Raw genomic sequence first — 7500 nt, forward strand, 5'->3', positions numbered from 1 at the left:
AGAGGGGTAGAGGGGTTAGGGGGGGTAGAGAGGGGTAGGAGGGGTAGAGAGGGGTTAGGAGGGGTAGAGGGGGGTTAGGGGGGGTAGAGGGTTGTAGAGGGGTTAGGAGGGAATGGCCGGCAGGGATGTAGCTCAGTTGATAGAGCATGGCGTTTGCAACGCCAGGGTTGTGGGTTCGATTCCCACGGGGGGCCAGTATAAAAAAAAAAAAAAAAAAAAAATGTATATATGTATTCACTAACTGTAAGTCGCTCTGGATAAGAGCGTCTGCTAAATGACTAAAATGTAAAAAAAAAATGTAAATGTAAAAATGAGGGGTAGAGGGGGTAGAGGGGGTAGAGAGGGGTAGACAGTTGTAGAGGGGTTAGGAGGGGTAGAGAGGGGTAGAGGGGTTAGGAGGGGTAGGAGGGGTAGAGAGGGGTAGAGAGGGGTTAGGAGGGGTAGAGGGGGTAGAGAGGGGTAGAGAGGGGTTAGGGGGGGTAGAGGGTTGTAGAGGGGTTAGGAGGGGTAGAGGGGGTAGAGAGGGGTAGAGAGTTGTAGAGGGGTTAGGAGGGGTAGAGAGGGGTAGAGGGGTTAGGAGGGGTAGAGGGGGTAGAGAGGGGTAGGAGGGGTAGGAGGGGTAGAGGGGGTAGAGAGGGGTAGAGAGGGGTTAGGAGGGGTAGAGAGGGGTAGAGAGAGGTAGAGAGGGGTAGAGAGGGGTTAGGAGGGGTAGAGAGGGGTAGAGAGAGGTAGAGAGTTGTAGAGGGGTTAGGAGGGGTAGAGAGGGGTAGAGGGGTTAGGGGGGGTAGAGAGGGGTAGGAGGGGTAGAGAGGGGTTAGGAGGGGTAGAGGGGGTAGAGAGGGGTAGAGAGGGGTTAGGGGGGGTAGAGGGTTGTAGAGGGGTTAGGAGGGGTAGAGGGGGTAGAGAGGGGTAGAGAGTTGTAGAGGGGTTAGGAGGGGTAGAGGGGGGTAGAGGGGTTAGGAGGGGTAGAGGGGGTAGAGAGGGGTAGGAGGGGTAGGAGGGGTAGAGGGGGTAGAGAGGGGTAGAGAGGGGTTAGGAGGGGTAGAGAGGGGTAGAGGGGGTAGAGGGGGGTAGGAGGGGTAGAGGGGTAAGAGGGGTAGAGGGGTTAGGAGGGGTAGAGGGGGTAGAGAGGGGTTAGGAGGGGTAGAGGGGGTAGAGGGGTTAGGAGGGGTAGAGGGGGTAGAGAGGGGTAGAGGGGTTAGGAGGGGTAGAGGGGGTAGAGAGGGGTAGAGGGGTTAGGAGGGGTAGGAGGGGTAGAGGGGGTAGAGAGGGGTAGAGGGGTTAGGAGGGGTAGGAGGGGTTAGGAGGGGTAGAGAGGGGTAGAGGGGGGTTAGGAGGGGTAGAGAGGGGTAGAGGGGTTAGGAGGGGTAGAGAGGGGTAGAGAGGGGTTAGGAGGGGTAGAGAGGGGTTAGGAGGGGTAGAGAGGGGTTAGGAGGGGTAGAGAGGGGTTAGGAGGGGTAGAGAGGGGTAGGAGGGGTAGAGAGGGGTAGAGGGGTTAGGGGGGGTAGAAAGGGGTAGGAGGGGTAGAGTGGGTAGAGAGGGGTAGGAGGGGTAGAGGGGGTAGGAGGGGTAGAGGGTTGTAGAGGGGTTAGGAGGGGTTGTAGAGGGGTAGAGTGGGTAGGAGGGGTAGAGGGGGTAGAGGGGTTAGGAGGGGTTGTAGAGGGGTAGAGTGGGTAGGAGGGGTAGAGGGGGGTAGAGGGGTAGAGAGGGGTTAGGAGGGGTAGAGAGGGGTAGGAGGGGTAGAGAGGGGTAGAGGGGTTAGGGGGGGTAGAAAGGGGTAGGAGGGGTAGAGTGGGTAGAGAGGGGTAGGAGGGGTAGAGGGGTAGGAGGGGTAGAGGGTTGTAGAGGGGTTAGGAGGGGTTGTAGAGGGGTAGAGTGGGTAGGAGGGGTAGAGAGGGGCTAGAGAGGGGTAGAGGGGGTAGAGAGGGGTAGGAGGGGTAGGAGGGGTAGAGGGGCTAGAGAGGGGTAGAGGGGGTAGAGAGGGGTAGGAGGGGTAGGAGGGGTAGAGGGGGTAGAGGGGTAGAGAGGGGTAGGAGGGTAGGAGGGGTAGAGGGGGTAGAGGGGGTAGAGAAGGGTAGAGGGGTTGGAGGGGTAGAGAGGGGTTAGGAGGGGTAGAGGGTGTAGAGAGGGGTAGGAGGGGTAGAGAGGGGTAGAGGGGGGTTAGGAGGGGTAGAGAGGGGTAGAGGGGTTAGGAGGGGTAGAGGGGGTAGGAGGGGTAGAGAGGGGTTAGGAGGGGTAGAGAGGGGTAGGAGGGGTAGAGAGGGTAGTAGAGGGGCTAGAGAGGGGTAGAGGGGGTAGAGAGGGGTAGGAGGGGTAGGAGGGGTAGAGGGGCTAGAGAGGGGTAGAGGGGGTAGAGAGGGGTAGGAGGGGTAGGAGGGGTAGAGGGGGTAGAGGGGGTAGAGAAGGGTAGAGGGGTTAGGAGGGGTAGAGAGGGGTTAGGAGGGTAGAGGGTGTAGAGAGGGGTAGGAGGGGTAGAGAGGGGTAGAGGGGTTAGGAGGGGTAGAGGGGGTAGAGAGGGGTAGGAGGGGTAGAGGGTTGTAGAGGGGTTAGGAGGGGTAGAGAGGGGTTAGGAGGGGTAGAGAGGGGTAGAGGGGGTAGGAGGGGTAGAGAGGGGTTAGGAGGGGTAGAGAGGGGTAGGAGGGGTAGAGAGGGGTAGGAGGGGTAGAGGGGGTAGAGAGGGGTAGGAAGGGTAGAGGGGTTAGGAGGGGTAGAGAGGGGTTAGGAGGGGTAGAGGGTGTAGAGAGGGGTAGGAGGGGTAGAGAGGGGTAGAGGGGGGTTAGGAGGGGTAGAGAGGGGTAGAGGGGTTAGGAGGGGTAGAGGGGGTAGGAGGGGTAGAGAGGGGTTAGGAGGGGTAGAGAGGGGTAGGAGGGTTAGAGAGGGGTAGGAGGGGTAGAGGGGTAGAGAGGGGTAGGAAGGGTAGAGGGGTTAGGAGGGGTAGAGAGTGGTTAGGAGGGGTAGAGGGGGTAGAGAGGGGTAGGAAGGGTAGAGGGGTTAGGAGGGGTAGAGAGTGGTTAGGAGGGGTAGAGGGGGTAGAGAGGGGTAGAGGGTTGTAGGAGGGGTAGAGGGGTTAGGAGGGGTAGAGGGGGTAGAGAGGGGTAGAGGGGGTAGAGAGGGGTAGAGGGGTTAGGAGGGGTAGAGAGGGGTAGAGGGGGTAGAGAGGGGTAGGAGGGGTTGAGGGTTGTAGAGGGGTTAGGAGGGGTAGAGAGGGGTTAGGAGGGGTAGAGGGGGTAGAGAGGGGTAGAGGGGTTAGGAGGGGTAGAGGGGGTAGAGAGGGGTAGGAGGGTAGAGGGTTGTAGAGGGGTTAGGAGGGGTAGAGAGGGGTAGAGAGGGGTAGAGGGGGTAGGAGGGGTTAGGAGGGGTAGAGAGGGGTAGAGTGGGTAGAGGGGGTAGGACGCATAGAGAGGGGTAGAGAGGAGAGTTATGAGGGTTAGAGAGGACCCTGTGAGCCTCAACTTGAATGACCATCCAACCGTATTTACTGTGTAGAGGGGACCGTAGCTTTCTGGCCCCTGGTATAGAAAATACTTTAGTCTCAATTGAGTGTCCCTCAAACCGTATTTACTGTGTAGATGGGACCGTACCTTTCTGGCCCCTGGTATAAAACAGACTTGAACCTCAACTGAATGACCCTCCAACCGTATTTACTGTGTAGAGGGGACTGTAGCTTTCTGGCCCTGGTATAGAAAATACTTTAGTCTCAATTGAGTGTCCCTCAAACCGTATTTACTGTGTAGATGGGACCGTACCTTTCTGGCCCCTGGTATAAAACAGACTTGAACCTCAACTGAATGATCCTCCAACCGTATTTACTGTGTAGAGGGGACTGTATCTTTCTGGCCCCTGGTATAGAAAATACTTTAGTCTCAATTGAGTGTCCCTCAAACCGTATTTACTGTGTAGATGGGACTGTAGCTTTCTGGCCCCTGGTATAAAACAGACTTGAACCTCAACTGAGTGACCATCCAACCGTATTTACTGTGTAGAGGGGACTGTATCTTTCTGGCCCTGGTATAAAAAATACTTTAGTCTCAACTGAATGACCATCCAACCGTATTTACTGTGTAGAGGGGACTGTATCTTTCTGGCCCCTGGTATAAAAAATACTTTAGTCTCAACTGAATTACTCTCAAACCGTATTTACTGTGTAGAGGGGACCGTAGCTTTCTGGCCCCTGGTATATAAAATACTTTAGTCTCAACTGAATGACCATCCAACCGTATTTACTGTGTAGAGGGACTGTATCTTTCTGGCCCCTGGTATAAAAAATACTTTAGTCTCAACTGAATGACCCTCAAACTGTATTTACTGTGTAGAGGGGACTGTAGCTTTCTGGCCCTGGTATAAAACAGACTTTAGTCTCAACTGAATGACCCTCAAACTGTATTTACTGTGTAGATGGGACCGTACCTTTCTGGCCCCTGGTATAAAACAGACTTGAACCTCAACTGAATGACCCTCCAACCGTATTTACTGTGTAGAGGGGACTGTATCTTTCTGGCCCCTGGTATAGAAAATACTTTAGTCTCAACTGAATGACCCTCAAACTGTATTTACTGTGTAGATGGGACCGTACCTTTCTGGCCCCTGGTATAAAACAGACTTGAACCTCAACTGAATGATCCTCCAACCGTATTTACTGTGTAGAAGGGACTGTATCTTTCTGGCCCCTGGTATAAAAAATACTTTAGTCTCAACTGAATGACCATCCAACCGTATTTACTGTGTAGAGGGGACTGTATCTTTCTGGCCCCTGGTATAAAAAATACTTTAGTCTCAACTGAATGACCCTCAAACTGTATTTACTGTGTAGAGGGGACTGTAGCTTTCTGGCCCCAGGTATAAAACAGACTTGAACCTCAACTGAATGACCCTCCAACCGTATTTACTGTGTAGAGGGGACTGTATCTTTCTGGCCCCTGGTATAGAAAATACTTTAGTCTCAACTGAATGACCCTCAAACTGTATTTACTGTGTAGAGGGGACCGTACCTTTCTGGCCCCTGGTATAAAACAGACTTGAACCTCAACTGAATGATCCTCCAACCGTATTTACTGTGTAGAAGGGACTGTATCTTTCTGGCCCCTGGTATAAAAAATACTTTAGTCTCAACTGAATGACCATCCAACCGTATTTACTGTGTAGAGGGGACTGTATCTTTCTGGCCCCTGGTATAAAAAATACTTTAGTCTCAACTGAATGACCCTCCAACCGTATTTACTGTGTAGATGGGACCGTAGCTTTCTGGCCCCTGGTATAAAACAGACTTTAGTCTCAACTGAATGACCATCCAACCGTATTTACTGTGTAGAGGGGACTGTATCTTTCTGGCCCCTGGTATAGAAAATACTTTAGTCTCAACTGAATGACCATCCAACCGTATTTACCAACAGTGTTGTCCTCTTTAGTGAGATGGGTCTGACAGAAAGGATACCCACTGAGTCTCCATATTGTCTTCCTCTGATACTGTAATAAGCTTGGATGGATCTTATTTTCTCCCTAACAGAGAAATACTACACTTTCTGAAAGATGAACCTTTACTTGTCGCATCTCGCTGCGTCTCCTCCGACTTTTAAAAACACGGCGGGCGCGGAGATAACATCCCTTCCCCCGAGTTCAAACCCAAACCGGCGAGGGCGACGGTTTGAAACTGTCAGAGGGGCTGCATTTCATATTTCATCATTTCATCCAACCGCTCTCTCTCTCTCTCTCTCTCTCTCTCTCTCTCTCTCTCTCTCTCTCTCTCTCTCTCTCTCTCTCTCTCTCTCTTTCTCTCTCTCTCTCTCTCTCTCTCTCTCTCTCTCTCTCTCTCTCTCTCTCTCTCTCTCTCTCTCTCTCTCTCTCTCTCTCTCTCTCTCTCTCTCTCTCTCTCTCTCTCTCTCTCTCTCTTTTCTTGATGTCAAACTTCAAACACGTCATTTTATCTGTTTCCTCCCCTTTTTCCTCACAGACGATCTTTTCAAAATGCTCATTGTCATTGGAGCCTAGATTAATTTTAGATAAAAAATAAATGTGGTTTTATTTCCTGTTTACCTTCAAAGGATCTCCATTATGTGGCGGGTGATAAGGGAGAGGTGGTTCTGGCAGAAGTGGCCCAGAGGAAGGCTAATGAAATCGATGCTGAAGAAGGCATAACGGCCACGTTGGGAAGCCGCGGTAAGAAAATGGATCAAATCTGGATCAATTAAATGAATGGAAAGAGGAGAATGAACCAAATGTAATGGAGACACTGCTGTAGGCACGGCTTGACTGGAGACACCACTGTAGGCACCGCTTGACTGGAGACACCACTGTAGGCACCGCTTGACTGGAGACACCACGGTAGGCACCGCTTGACTGGAGACACCACTGTAGGCACCGCTTGACCGGAGACACCACTGTAGGCACCGCTTGACTGAAGACACCACTGTAGGCACCCCTTGACTGGAGACACCACTGTAGGCACCGCTTGACTGGAGACACCACTGTAGGCACCGCTTGACTGGAGACACTGCTGTAGTCACCACTTGACTGGAGACACCACTGTAGGCACCGCTTGACTGTAGGCACCGCTTGACTGTAGGCACCGCTTGACTGTAGGCACCGCTTGACTGGAGACACTGCTGTAGGCACCGCTTGACTGGAGACACCGCTGTAGGCACCGCTCGACTGTAGGCACCGCTTGACTGGAGACACCACTTGACTGTAGGCACCGCTTGTCTTTTGTAAGAAATATGGGATTTACATTTTAAGATCACATTTAGGTTCACTTAATACCTGCTATTAAAAGTGGTTAATGGTGTTTTAAATTCAACTGGTGTTTGGTGCTGGAAAAACTGTACTGAATCTTTATCCAATGAAAGAAAGGTGTAATGGAGTAGGTTACGGTTGTAAACACTGTCTGTTGTAGGTCACATCAGGTAGGTAAATGACGCATGAGGAATCTGTATCCAATGAAAGAAACCAAATGTAATGGCGATATGTTTTTCTGTAGCCTAAACATCCCTTTACTGTTGTAGTATGGGATTTCAACTCATATTGAAGCTGAGCTCACTGGGCCTGATAGTAAAAAGGGGCTTAACAGTGTTTTACATTTAAATGGGGTTTGGTGCTTAAAACGACACCAAATCATTGTTGATTATTTGTCCAACCTGAAGAATTTAATAATACGTTGTTTAGTTTTTTTAAGCACTGATCATGTTAATGTAACATAATTATAATCCTAAGAATACTTCCAAAGCCACCTGAAATACCACCTTGGTGTGTTAGCCTATATTACAGGCTCCCTAGTCCTCGTAACTCCACAATGTGTTTAAAGTGTGTTTTGGTGCTGAAAACTGCATCAAATCTTGATTTAATTATTGGTCCAAACTGAGTTATTCCATAATGTGTTTAAAGTGTGTTTTTTGGTGGTTCCTAAGGGGGAGGAACATTTTGAAGGGGCAGTTTTTTCAACTCCAGGTTGCTGCCTTGCCCTTTGACACACACTCCTCTCAGCACATACCAGAGGGGATCAGTCTGGGC

Source organism: Coregonus lavaretus (genome assembly GCF_964263955.1).
Source record: "Coregonus lavaretus genome assembly, contig: HAP1_SCAFFOLD_4202, whole genome shotgun sequence".
Classification (NCBI taxonomy): domain Eukaryota; kingdom Metazoa; phylum Chordata; class Actinopteri; order Salmoniformes; family Salmonidae; genus Coregonus; species Coregonus lavaretus.